The sequence below is a fragment of the Rhinoderma darwinii genome, chromosome 2 (genome assembly GCF_050947455.1).
Source record: "Rhinoderma darwinii isolate aRhiDar2 chromosome 2, aRhiDar2.hap1, whole genome shotgun sequence".
In the NCBI taxonomy this organism is placed as follows: domain Eukaryota; kingdom Metazoa; phylum Chordata; class Amphibia; order Anura; family Rhinodermatidae; genus Rhinoderma; species Rhinoderma darwinii.
Window position 1 is genome coordinate 320244325 of NC_134688.1, and position 13834 is coordinate 320258158.

General features: G+C 41.4%; 1 protein-coding gene across 1 annotated transcript in view; it reads right to left on the reverse strand.

Moving 5' to 3' along the window:
* Positions 1 to 12871, reverse strand: part of LOC142741243 (acidic mammalian chitinase-like) — a 159045-nt gene extending 146174 nt beyond the window's left edge. The window contains exon 1 of the mRNA XM_075850645.1: positions 12833 to 12871. The gene's annotated coding sequence lies outside the window, so the exon portion shown is untranslated. The remainder of the gene's footprint in view (positions 1 to 12832) is intronic.
* Positions 12872 to 13834: the final 963 nt, after the last annotated feature.

The following is a 13834-nucleotide window of genomic DNA, read 5'->3' on the forward strand; positions in this document are numbered from 1 at the left end:
CAACAGCAATAAGTGGAGTTGTTTATGAAGCTCTCTAATCTGGGCCGCAATTTGGGCATTAGGCTTCAATTTATTCAAGTGCTTCAGGTGATATAACTGAGTCAGTATGGAGTGTTTACATGACTCTTTCTGCTTCTTTTCTAAAGCCGCTAATTTAATAAATTCTCTGTATAACTGCTTTGTGGCAGCACCAAACTGTGGATGCAGAAATTTCAGGGGATGAGTTAATTTCAAAGTAACTTTGAATAGCTCCTGCTAAGGTTTCCTTGTGTTTGGGCATATTCAGTAGATATGTATTCATATGCCATGGTCTATGGTTTTGGAAATTATATTTTTCTAAAACAGTGAGTAAAATTGGTGCGTGATCAGACCATGTAATATGCCCAATAGAAGTTGATTCCACTGCTTGCACCAATTCACTATCTATAATAAACATATCTATTCTCGTGTAAGAATTATGGGTATGGGAGAAGTAAGTGTAATCTCTTTCCCCAGGGTGTAAGTATCTCCATATATCATGCAAGTGTTCTTCTTTCAGTAACTGTGCTATAGAGGGATTGCTCCTACCAACCACATTCATAGAGTCCATGTCAGGATAAGATGTAATATTAAAATCTCCACAAATTATAAGGGATCCCTGTTTGACCTTATTTACTAACTTAAGAAGCTCATTAAGAAAAGAGATTTGTCTTTGATTGGGGGTATATACCCCAACTAAGGTGTATGTTTTGTTATTAATATCACAGGTGATAATAAAGTGTCTCCCTTGTGCGTCTACCCATGAATCCCTATAGGAAAAGGCCAGTGTATCCTTAATTGCTAAGAGCACCCCAGCTTTCTTACTCTCATTATTTGCAGTGAAAATATGAGGAAAATGGGCATGTGAACATTTAGGCGGGGCAGATTGTTTCTTAGTCATCTTTTTTCAAGGCTTAATAGGTTTAATTCTTTTAATCTTTCCTCATGACTTAGATTCTCCATGCCCCTTATTAGCTTCGTTGCTCTTCTTTGTATTTTTTCTAACTACAGGGCACCCTTTCTATGAACTGGAGCCCAGAACTGAACTGCATATTCTAGATGAGGCCTCACTAATGCTTTGTAAAGTGGTAATATTATATCCCTGTCCCGCGAGTCCATGCCTCTTTTAATACACGACAATATCTTGCTGGCTCTTGAAGCAGCTGATTGACATTGCATGCTGTTATTTAGTTTATGATTTACAAGTACACCCAGATCCTTCTCAACAAGTGACTCCCCCAGTGTAGCTCCCCCTAGGACATACGATGCATGCAGGTTGTACATTTATCTACATCAAACCTCATTTGCCAAGTCGACGCCCAAACACTTAGTTTGTTTAAATCCGCTTGCAATTTACGAACATCTTCCATAGACTGAACATTACTACATAGCTTGGTGTCATCTGCAAAAATAGAAATAGTGCTATTAATCCCATCCTCTATATCATTAATAAATAAGTTGAATAATAGTGGTCCCAGCACGGAACCCTGGGGTACACCACTTATAACCGAGGACCATTCAGATTAGGAATCATTGACCACAACTCTCTGGATACGGTCCTTGAGCCAATTCTCAATCCAATTACAAACGATACTTTCTAAACCTATAGTCCTTAATTTACCCATTAGACGTCTATGAGAGACAGTGTCAAATGCCTTTGCAAAGTCCAAAAACACTATATCCACAGCGGCCCCTCTGTCTAGGCTTCTGCTCACCTCTTCATAAAAACAAATCAGGTTGGTTTGACAGCTTCTGTCCTTAGTAAAACCATGCTGGCTGTCACTTATAATACTATTTTTTGTCACATAATCCTGTATATAGTCCCTCAATAGCCCCTCATTTTCCCCACGATGGATGTTAAGCTACTGGTCTTACTGGTCTATAATTACTCGGGTAGACCTAGAGCCCTTTTTGAAAATAGGCGCCACATTTGCCCTGCGCCAGTCCCTTGGCACTATACCAGTCACTAGAGAATCTCTAAATATTATGAAGAGGGGGACAGAAATAACTGAACTCTAGGGTGTAACCCATCTGGTTCCGGGGCCTTATGTACATTTATTTTGTTTAATTTAACTTGGACCATATCTACATTCATCCAATTCAGTATATCAACTGATATATTAACAGCACTGGCAGCGGCTACATATGCTGCTCTTTCTTCTGTTGTATATACAGAAATGAAGAACCCATTTAGTAATTTTTCTCTTGATCCCCTGTGACTAACTCCCCATTACCACTATCTAGGGGTCCTACATGTTCAGACCTTGGCTTTTTTACATGTCTATCGATCCTGTTATATCCACAATTCCAGAACTTTTCCTTCTCTGTGTTGTCATTTAAATTTTGAGGATTGTATTTCAGAGAAGGTCCAGAAAATGTTAGACCTAGTACAGATTGAGGTGTCAAAAATAAGTGGTCCAGCTATATAGTGCTAATACCAAAACATGAGGTCACTGCAATTCTGCAATGACTAAGGCCTCCTGCACACGGCCGTAGCTGTGTGCTTGGTCCGTGATTATGGCACAGACAGGTCGCGGAGGGTCATCCGTGGGCCGTCCGCAATCACGGACTGTTTGCATTCATTTCAATGAGCTCGGACCGCATATATAATGACATGGAAACCACGGTCGTGTGCATTGGTTCATAGGAAAGCTTGTGTTCTATAATATCCACAATTGCAGATAGTATACGGCCGCAAAACTACTGTTGTGTGCATGATGTCTTAAGCTGGCCATACAAATTACACCGCGTTCCAAATTATTATGCAACTTTTATTTTTCGCTGATTTTCCCAAATAGTCGATGCAAATGATAGTCAGTATAATCTTCAAGCCATCAACCGTTGGAGTATAATGCAAATTTTTTGAACAAATCTCCTAATGATAAGATTTTTTTTTTAGAAGTAAAAAACTCAAAATGCACTGTTTCAATTATACACAACAGAGATCAAAACATTTTAAAGGTTGTAAAGAGAACTAAAATGGTAATTTGTTGAATTTGCAGCATCGGGAGGTCATATTTACAGCTCTTTCAATCAAAAAATACTTAACAGGCCAAGTTACATGTTAACATAGGACCCCTTCTTTGATATCACCTTCACAATTCTTGCATCCATTGAATTTGTGAGTATTTGGACAGTTTCTGCTTGAATATCTTTGCAGGATGTCAGAACAGCCTCCCAGAGCTTCTGTTTTGATGTGAACTGCCTCCCACCCTCATAGATATTTTGCTTGAGGATGCTCCAAAGGTTCTCAATAGGGTTGAGGTCAGGGGAACATGGGGGCCACCCCATGAGTTTCTGTCCTTTTATGCCCATAGCAGCCAATGAGTATGGGAATAGAAAGAAGTATGGATCTTTTGGAGGCGCTGCTGCGTGGTACGATCAAAGAAATGGCAAACAGATTGTTTGGAAATAAAATCTGTTTTTATTCAAGAGATAGCCACCTATCTCTTGAATAAAAACAGATTTTATTTCCAAACAATCTGTTTGCCATTTCTTTGATCGTACCACGCAGCAGTGCCTCCAAAAGATCCATCCTTCTTTCTATTCCCTTACTCATCTCGTCAAGCGGTTACCTATATGGTAACCGGCCTGGATCTGGCAGCAGCACCTGTGGATTTATATCGTGACTTAAACCTCTGTCATCAGGTGAGCATAGTACATTCTCAGCCTTTACCTGCTTAACCTACTGACCTACACCATGTGGCGCCGTGTTTTTTGCTCTTTTTCTCATAGCAGCCAATGACACAGATGTATTCTTTGCAGCATGAGATGGTGCATTGTCATGCATGAAGATAATTTTGCTACGGAAGGCACGGTTCTTCTTTTTGTACCATGGAAGAAAGTGGTCAGTCATAAACTATACGTACTTTGCAGAGGTCATTTTCACACTGTCAGGGACCCTAAAGGGGCCTACCATCTCTCTCACCATGATTCCAGCCCAAAACATGACTCCGCCACCTCCTTGCTGACGTCGCAGCCTTGTTGGGACATGGTGGCCATTCACCAACCATCCACTACTCCATCCATCTGGACCATCCAGGGTTGCACAGCACTCATCAGTAAACAACACGGTTTGAAAATTAGTCTTCATGTATTTCTGAGCCCACTGCAACCGTTTCTGCTTGTGAGTATTGTTTAGGGGTGGCCGAATAATAGCTTTATGCACACTTGCAAACCTCTGGACGATCCTACACCTTGAAGTCCGCGGGACTCCAGAGGCACCAGCGGCTTCAAATACCTGTTTGCGGATTTGCAATGGCATTTTAGCAGCTGCTCTCCTAATCCTATTAATTTGTCTGGCAGAAACCTTCCTCATTATGCCTTTATCTGAACGAACCCGTCTGTGCTCTGAATCAGCCACAAATATTTTCACAGTACGATGATCACGCTTAAGTTTTCTTGAAATATCCAATGTTTTCATACCTTGTCCAAGGTATTGCACTATTTCACGCTTTTCGGCAGCAGAGAGATCCTTTTTCTTTCCCATATTGCTTGAAACCTGTGGCCTGCTTAATAATGTGGAACGTCTTTCTTAAGTATTTTTCCTTTGATTGGGCACACCTGGAAAACTAATTATCACAGGTGCCTGAGATTGATTACAATGATCCAAAGAGCCCTAAGACACAATACCATCCATGAGTTTAATTGAAAAACTAATAATTAAATGTTTATGACACTTAAATCCAATGTGCATAATAATTTGGAACACGGTGTAGATTAGATTAGAAACGGCCAACCTTCAACCGTCGCACATAGGCAGATGTCGGGGGAAAGAAGGGTCGGGCATGATGAATTTCAACATCTACCTTGAGGAGGCAAACTACCTGGATTATTTAATTGGCTGTGGTATAATCACACCACAGGTAAAAAAAATAGAAACCATACATGCCTGGCAACAGCCGATAACCAAGAAAAAGGTCAGAGCTTTACAGGGCTTAGTGTGGTATTATCAGAAGTTCATTGCAAACTTTGCCACTATTGCTGCCCCTTTGACTGATCTTAGAAAAGAAAACAAGCAGGCCCGCACTGGTAATCTGCTCAACCAGACTCCTGTTGGGCCAGGCTGGCCAGTGGGCTGCCTGGGCCCAGACACACAGGCGAACGCCACTTTCAACTGCATCCACGTCCTCACTATGTGTGTTCTCTGTCCTGTAGCCCACCGGCCGCCGTAGACCTAGTGCCTACAAGTCGCTAGACCCACATAAAGGACATCAGCATTCCATCGCAGGTGGTTCAATGACATCACTGCATCACGCTGCCTGTCCCAGAGTCCAGAAGATGTCTCAGCTGCTCAGTTCTATTAGCTATCAGTAGGCACAAAGGTGTGGGAATGTTTATAAGTGGGGCACAAATTAATATGTAATTTTTAGGGGGTACACAGGGGGACATTAATATTTTTTAGGGGGCACACAGGGGGCATTTTTACTTTCTAGGGAGCATTATTGCTTTCTAGGGGGTACACAGTGGCCATTTTTACTGTAGTGGGCACAGAGGTGGTCATTATTACTGTGTTTGAGGAGAAAGGGGGCATTGTTACTGTCAAGGAGGCATTATTACCGTCCAGGCAGGACTGTATTTGCCACTAGGCACTGGGGGTGCAGTGTTTAGGGTGTCCAGCACGGTGGGGGGGCTGCAGGAATGTTTATTTTTTTCTAGAAAAACTAACTTTGTGACCTGTCCTACCAGCAGTCAGGTCACTCACAGGGCAGGGGCGGGGGTTGGCTACCCCAGCACTTCTTTTTTTAAAAGGTTTTCTTTGTTAACTTTTTCTCAAAATACAAATGTACAAAAGTGCAAAATTGCGCACAAAAACATACATAGCATACATAACATACTGACCAACCACACTAGTTGGCAATAACAATCATCATAGATACAAATACAGTCACATAGCAAAAGCCTGCATGGAAACTTAACGGATCACAGGTGCATATAAGTGTATTGCAAAGAAAACAGGATCAACATTTGAACGTCATTATTGCCAAAACAGACAAAACAAACAACCAGTCACACTCCATTCACACCTGTCGATCAGACAGCAGTGTCCGAAATCTCCATCCATCTAGCACATATCTTCCCGAATTTGTCATGACACCCTCTGCTAATGTATAACTTCTGATATAAGGGTACATACTTATTTACCAAATGCAACCAATGTTCTATACTAGGACACCGTGGCCTTCCATTCCATAATCATAACCTTCCGCGCACAGAACAAAACAAATCGGAAAAAGATTTTGTCATAATAGCCTTGTACTAACTCATTCATAATGCCCAAAAGGCACACCTGAGGGGAGAGAACCCGAGGAAACTCAAAGTTATCATGAAGAAACTCTACAACCCTTGACCAGAATAGTGAAATCCTAGGGCAGTGGAGGTACGTGCCAACATCCGACTGACACCTAAAACAGCTGTCCGACCCAGAGGCCCCAATTCTCTGAAGTCTAACCGGAGTATAGTAAATTCTGTGTAGAAACCGTGATTGTATTAAAAAATCTCGAGCACTAACTACTGAATCAAAGAAGGAAAGCTCCACCTCCCTCCACTCCTCCTCCGACAAATCAGGAATATCTCTCTTCCACCCCAGGTACGCCTTATCAAAGGGACGTTTTACAGAGGACAGCAACAAGGCATACGTCTGAGTAAGGGTCTTAGGAAGGTCTGGGGTGCCGAGCAGGTCCTCCAATCCAGAAAACCCCAAAGCTGGCGTGACAGATCCGAACTGAGCCGAGCTGGCATGTCTCAACTGGAGATAATGATAAAAAGCCGTCCTCGAGACCCCAAACCTCTCCTCTAGCTCAGAGAAGGAGACAAACCTACTCCAGCACTTCTAAGACACACCCTCTTTTCGTGGATTGAACTGAATTGCTCACATGAGCAGCTGTAGCCAATCCAAGAACAGTTGGAGTGTCTCAGACTTAGGGCCCGCAAGGAGGAGACACTAGAAGAGAGGAGGAAGCTTCTACCACAGCCCGCCCTCGAAGAAGCCTGTGCTGAAGGAGATGGTGGGTGCTTAACTCCTTACCGCACCAGGACGCACCGGTACGTCCTGCATTGAAGTGCTTTAAGGCACCAGGGCGTACCGGTGCGTCCTAGCTAAAAACAGTCACCCTGTCAAAGGACAAGGTGACAGAACATTGCCGTCAACTGTTTATGACAGTTGATCGGCACAGTTAGACGGCACGGGACCATTCACAGTGGTCTCCTGCCGGCAATCGCTTTAATTGGTTAGTCAAAGCAGACTGGCCAATCACAGCTCCATGACGTGTGTATGTGATGGCGCTGGCTCAGAAGCTGAGCCAGCGCTATCACCGCTGGTAAGAAGCTGTCGGACACCCCTCTGCAACGGCCAGGGCCGGAGCTAGGCTCCGATCCGGCCGATCAACCCCTTAGATACAGCTATCGCTGCATCTAAGTGATTAGATCGCACCCTATGGTTGCTAATGACAACCATCGGTACCCGCGGGTGTTCCGATGGTTGCTATGGCAACCGTAGCCTAACAATCGCTTCCTAGTACGGAAGCCTATTAGGCCCCGCCGGGAGGCGAAGCCTAATAGGCTTGCTGTCAGTGAATAGCTGACAGCTCTAATACACTGCACTATGTAGGTAGTGCAGTGTATTAGAATAGCGATCAGGGCTTCATGTCTTCAAGTTCCCTGGTGGGACACAAAAAAAGTTAAAGCAAGTTAATAAAAATGTTGTAAAACAGTAAAAAAAAAAAAAAAGTTTCATGTTAAAAACACTATAACAGCCTTTTTTCCTATAATAAGCCTTTTATTATAGGAAAAAACAAACATTAAAAAAAGTACACATATGTGGTATCCCCGCGTCCGTAAGGCACCCAAACTATAAAATGATCACGCTATCTTACCCGTATGGTGAACACCGTAAAAAAATAAAATAAAAAACCATTCCAGAATCGCTGTTTGTTAGGGTATGTGTACACGTGAACTGTCTTTTACGTCTGAAAAGACAGACTGTTTTCATGAGAAAACAGCTGCGTCGTTTCAGACGTAAAAGCTCCTCCTCGCATTATGCGAGGTGTCTGTGACGCTTGTAAATCTTGAGCTGCTCTTCATTGACTTCAATGAAGAACGGCTCAAATTACGTGCCCTGCACTTCTTTGCCGAGGCAGTCAATTTACGCGTCGTCGTTTGACAGCTGTCAAACGATGACGCGTAAATTACAGGTCGTCTGCACAGTACGTCGGCAAACCCATTCAAATGAATGGGCAGATGTTTGCCGACTTATTGTAGCCCTATTTTCAGGCGTAAATCGAGGCATAATACGCCTCGTTTAAGCCTGAAAATAGGTCGTGTGAACCCAGCCTTAGTCACAACCCCTCGCAAAACAGAATAAAAAAATGGATCTAAAAGTTGCATGTACCCCAAAATTATACCATTAAAAATTGCAGCCCGTCCCGCAAAAAACAAGCCCACCCGCAGCTTTTTTGACGTAAAAATAAAAAAGTTATGGCTCTCAGAATATGGTGACACAAAAAATTAATTATTTGAAACAAAAGTGATTTTATCGTGTAGACGCTGCAAAGCATAAGAGAAACGATATACATATGGTATCGCCGTAATCGTACCGACCCGCAGAATAAAGTAAAATTGTCATTCAAAGCGCATGGCGAACACCTTAAAAAAATTAAATAATAAAACACATCAGAATTGCAGGTTTTTGGTCACCTTGCTTGCCAAAACAAATGAAATACAAAGTGATCAAAAAAAAAATCACATGTACCCCAAAATGGTACTAATGAAATCTACAGATTGTCCCGCAACAAATAAGCCCTCACACAGCTCCGGTGGAGAAAAAATAAAGAAGTTCTGGCTCTCAGAATATGGCGATGCAAAATGTGCAAAGTGTCCAAAAGCGAATAAGATCTGGCACCATTTATCAGTGCGACACCGGCCACACATCTGTGGATAATTATTTATTTACCCAATTATTATACCCTCTTATTATGCCCTGATATACTCCACACAGCTTACATATGCCACCACATAATAAACTGAAATACCAGCAAAACCCCCAAAAAAACTACCACTAAGCAAAATCTGCGCTCCAAAAGCCAAATGGCGCTACCTCCCTTCTGAGCCCTACAGCGTGCCCAAGCAGCAGTTTACGTCCACATATATAGCATAGCCATACCCGGGAGAACCCGCTTAACAGTTTGAGGTGATTGTCTTCAGTGGCACAAACTGGGCACAAAATATTGTGCACTAAAATGGCACATACCTGTGGAAATTTGCAATTTTCACTTTGCACCATCCACTGAGCGTTCATTTCTAATAGAAAAAAACCACCCTGTGTGGTCAAAATGCTCACTACACCACTTAATGAAATGCCTTCAGGGGTGCAGTTTCCAAAATGGGGGTCACTACTTGGGGGTTTGTTTTACTATTTGACCCAAGAGCCCTGCTATTGTGGGCTAATGCTGCGAAAATCACCAAAATAGGTCTCACATGCGCCTTTCACTCCTAAGCCCTGTAATATGTCCAGGCAAATGATAAATGCCTTGAGGGGTGTAGTTTACAAAATGGGGTCACTTCTCATGGTTTTACACTCTACTCTGGTACCTAAGGGAGCTCTGGAAATGCGACATGGCGCCCATACACCAGTCCAGCAAAATCTGTGCTCTAAAAGCCACATGGCACTCCTTCCATTTTGAGCTCTGCCATGTGCCCGAACAGTAGTTTAGGGCCACACATGGGGTATTGCCGTACTCAGGAGAAATTGGGTAACAAATTATGTGTTGTTTTTTCTCCTATTACGCCTTGTGGAAAAAAGAATTGGGTGCAAAACGACATATTTTTGGAAAAAAAAAATATTTTTCATTTTCACTGCCTCATTCTAATACAATCTATGGAACACTTGTGGCATCAAAATGCTCAGTACACCCCTAGATGATTACCCTGAGGGGTAAAGTTTCCAAAATGGAGTCACTTCTCAGGGGTTTCTACTGTACGGGTACCTCAGGGGCTCTGCAAATGCGACATGGCGCCCAAAAAACAATCAACCAAAATCTACATGCCAAGTAGCACTCCTGCCATTCTGAGCCCTGCGGTGTATACAAGCAGCAGTTTATGACCACATATGGGGTATTGCCGTACTCGAGAGAAATTGCTTTACAATTGTTGGGGCGCTTTTTCTCCTTTATTCCTTGTGAAAATGAAAAAAATGCAACATTTTAGTGGAAAGAATGTAGATTTTCATTTTCACTGCATAATCCCAATAATTCAGCAAAAAAAGTGTGGGGTCAAAATGCTCACTATACTACTAGATAAATTCCACAAGGGATATAGTTTCCCAAATGGGGTCACTTTTGCCGGGTTTGCACTATTTTGGCCCCTCAGTGGCTTTGCAAATGTGACATGGGGCTGCAAACCATTCCAGCAAAACTTGAGCTCCAAAAGTCAAATGGTGCTCCGTCCTTTCTAACTTCCGCCATATGTCCAAACAGCAGTTTATTACCACATATGGGGTATTGCTGTGCTCAGAAGAGTTTGCTTTACAAATATTGGGGTATTTTTTCTCCTTTATCTATTATAAAATGAAAAAATCTGAGCTAAAACTACATTTTATTAGAAAAAAATTTAGATTTTCAATTTCACGGCATAATTCCCATAAATTCAGCAAAAACGTGTAGGGTCAAAATGCTAACTATACCCCTAGAAAAATTCCTTGGGGTCACTTTTGGGGAGTTTCCACTGTTATGGTCCCTCCAGGGCTTCGCAAACACGACATGGCACCGAAAACCATTCCAGCAAAATCTGCGCTCCAAAATCCAAATGGCACTCGTTCCCTTCTGAGCCCTGCCGTGGGTCCAAACAGCACATATGGGGTATTGCCGTAATCGGGAGACATTGCTTTACAAATGTTGGGGTGCTTTTTCTCCTTTATTCCTTGCAAAAACTAAAACATCGTATGTTTTTTCAGAAAAAAAGTAGATTTTCATTTTCACAGACCAGTTCCAATAAATTTAGCAAAAAACCTGTGAGCTAAAAATGCTAACTTTACCTCTTGAAAAATTCCTTGAGGGGTGTAGTTTCCAAAATGGGGTCACTTTTGGGGGGTTTCCACTGTTTTGGCACCACTTCAAACCTGACATGGTGCCTAAAATATATTCTAATAAAATAGAGGCTCCAAAATCCACCAGGTGCTCCGTTGCTTCTGAGGCCATAAGGCCATAAGCACGCTAGGGCCACATGTGGGATATTTCTAAAAACTGCAGAATCTGGGCAATAAGTATTGAGTTGTGTTTCTCTCGTAAAACCTTCTGTGTTACAGAAAAAAACTGTATTACAAATGAATTTTGTAAAAAAAAAAAATTTAATTTGTAAATTTCACCTCTACTTTGCTTTATTTCCTGTGAAATGCCTAAAGGGTTAAAATAATTTCTGAATGCTGTTTTGAATACTTTGAGGTGTGCAGTTTTTAAAATGGGGTGCTTTATGGGGACTTTCTAAAATATAAGGCCCTCATAGCCACTTCAGAACTGAACTGGTCCCTGTAAAAATAGCCTTTTGAAATTTTCTTGAAAATGCGAGAAATTGCAGCTAAAGTTCTAAGCCTTGTAACGTCCTAGAAAAATAAAAGGACGTTCAAAAAACGATGCAAATATAAAGTAGACATATGGGAAATGTTAACTAGTAACTATTTTGTGTGGTATTATGATCTGTTTTACAAGCAGATACATTACAATTTAGAAAAATTAAGATTTTTGCAAATTTTCTCTAAATTTTGGTGTTTTTTAAAAAAAATAAATATTGAATTTAACGACCAAATTTTTTCAATATCATAAAGTACAACATGTCACGAGAAAACAATGTCAGAATCGCTTGGATAGGCAAAAGCATTCTGGAGTTATTACCACATAAACTAACACATGTCAGATTTGCAAAAATCGGCTGTGTCCACAAGGCCAAAACAGGCTTAGACACTAAGGGGTTAATCTGTCTTCTGTTTGTTTCTCTACTTGTCTCTGTGTTTGTATGTGTATAAGTTCTAATATGTGTGTATATGTATCTCTGTGTGTGTATTTGTGTGTCTAAGTGCCTATATATGTGTCTGTATGTGTATATATTTCAGTGTGTGTGCATCTACTACATTATCTGTACTCAGAGAGTTATCACTGTATGTTATCTGTGCTGTTACATAATAGAACTGCAGGTGACATCTACTACATTATCTGTACTCAGAGAGTTATCACAGTGTGTTATCTGTGGTGTTACATAGGACTGCATGTAACATCTACTACATTAGAATACCTATCAAGATGTATATAGACAATAAATCTAGAATATAAATCACCAGTAGTACAAATATAGCACTAACCAATATATCAAAAAATATCTTTATTTAGAATGTATGTAGAAAATATAAGACAACATATAATAAAAATGTGGTAGTGGTATTAGGAGCCACAATGCATCACATTACATATACATGTGACAGGGCGGTATAGTATATAGGTATTCACAACGCTGTACAAAAACACCTCATAAATTGCCAATACATAAATATGTAGTCACTGGATAGGAAGTACAGGTGAAGAGGTGAAAAAAATGATCACAGATCCAAGTTCATATCGAATACCAACCCGTATTTTGCATGTCTGCCCCTCAATAAGGCAAACCACAACCAGACATCCCGACGTACGTTTCGCCGTCAGCTTTTTCAAGGGGTAATGGTCAGTGAGGAGTCATGAGCTTAAATAGGAAGGAACCGGATCATATGTTCCAATCAGAAAGCATCCTACATGTTAAAAGCAGGTGTAATATAAATCACATTAGTTTAGAGTACCTTGTGAGCAGCTGTCATGTACCCATGCGGCACCGCCATGATCCCATCACCCGAAACAGCAGGGAGGCAGATAACACATATTCATGCGCACCCGCATCATCACACGGCGCCGGGAGGAGGGGACCAGGGCGGCGCATACGCACCACATGAATAGGTGCGGCCATATTGGAAAAGGGCAAAGTTGCCAGATTTATCCTATTCTCAGCTTGATCATGTTAGCACAGCGCCGTGTAAATAAAACACCAAAAAGTGACCACACGTGAATAAGTGTCAAGTGGAAACTTAATATACAAACCTCCACCCCTGTGAAAAAGAATTTTTATTAGAATCACATTATACACAAAATATGAATATTATAAAAAGTCCATAGACTGTATGAATAAACAGTAGTAATTAATCACCCCCTGTAAATTGTATGTATATCAAATAACAAATATGATATAAGAGGCCATAACACATGCCCCAATGTTACTTAGTATATATATATATATATATATATATATATATATATATATATATATATATATATTGTGGGGGTTTAGCATCAGGAGAGGTTGGTACAGCGGTTTCTTAGTAGCCAGAGACAGGGACACCGTGCATTAAAGTTCATAACAGGGCTTTGCCTGTGTTTTATTCTTGTCAAAGAAACAGCCTCTTGTACAACAAGGCAAAATACAAAATAAATCCTGCTCGTCTGAGCACTAACTAAACAAGATATTATCTAACTATACCAAGTGCCTTCCTACCAGGCACTGGACACAAAGTAACACAGGTCTTTACTCACATAGAATACAGGCTACTCCAGACTTAGTAGTCTCCAGTCTGAGTCAGGGTTGAGACTGACACACACTGTGTCTGCACCTTTTTATATACAGGCTGCAGGTGCAGCTAATTGAGCAGCAGTCTTGTCCTACAAACAGAGATGGACTAGGGATTGGGGAACCCGCCCTGCTCTTCCCCAATCCAACTCCAGGCCCTTTTTCCGGCTTTTCCTTAAGCCGA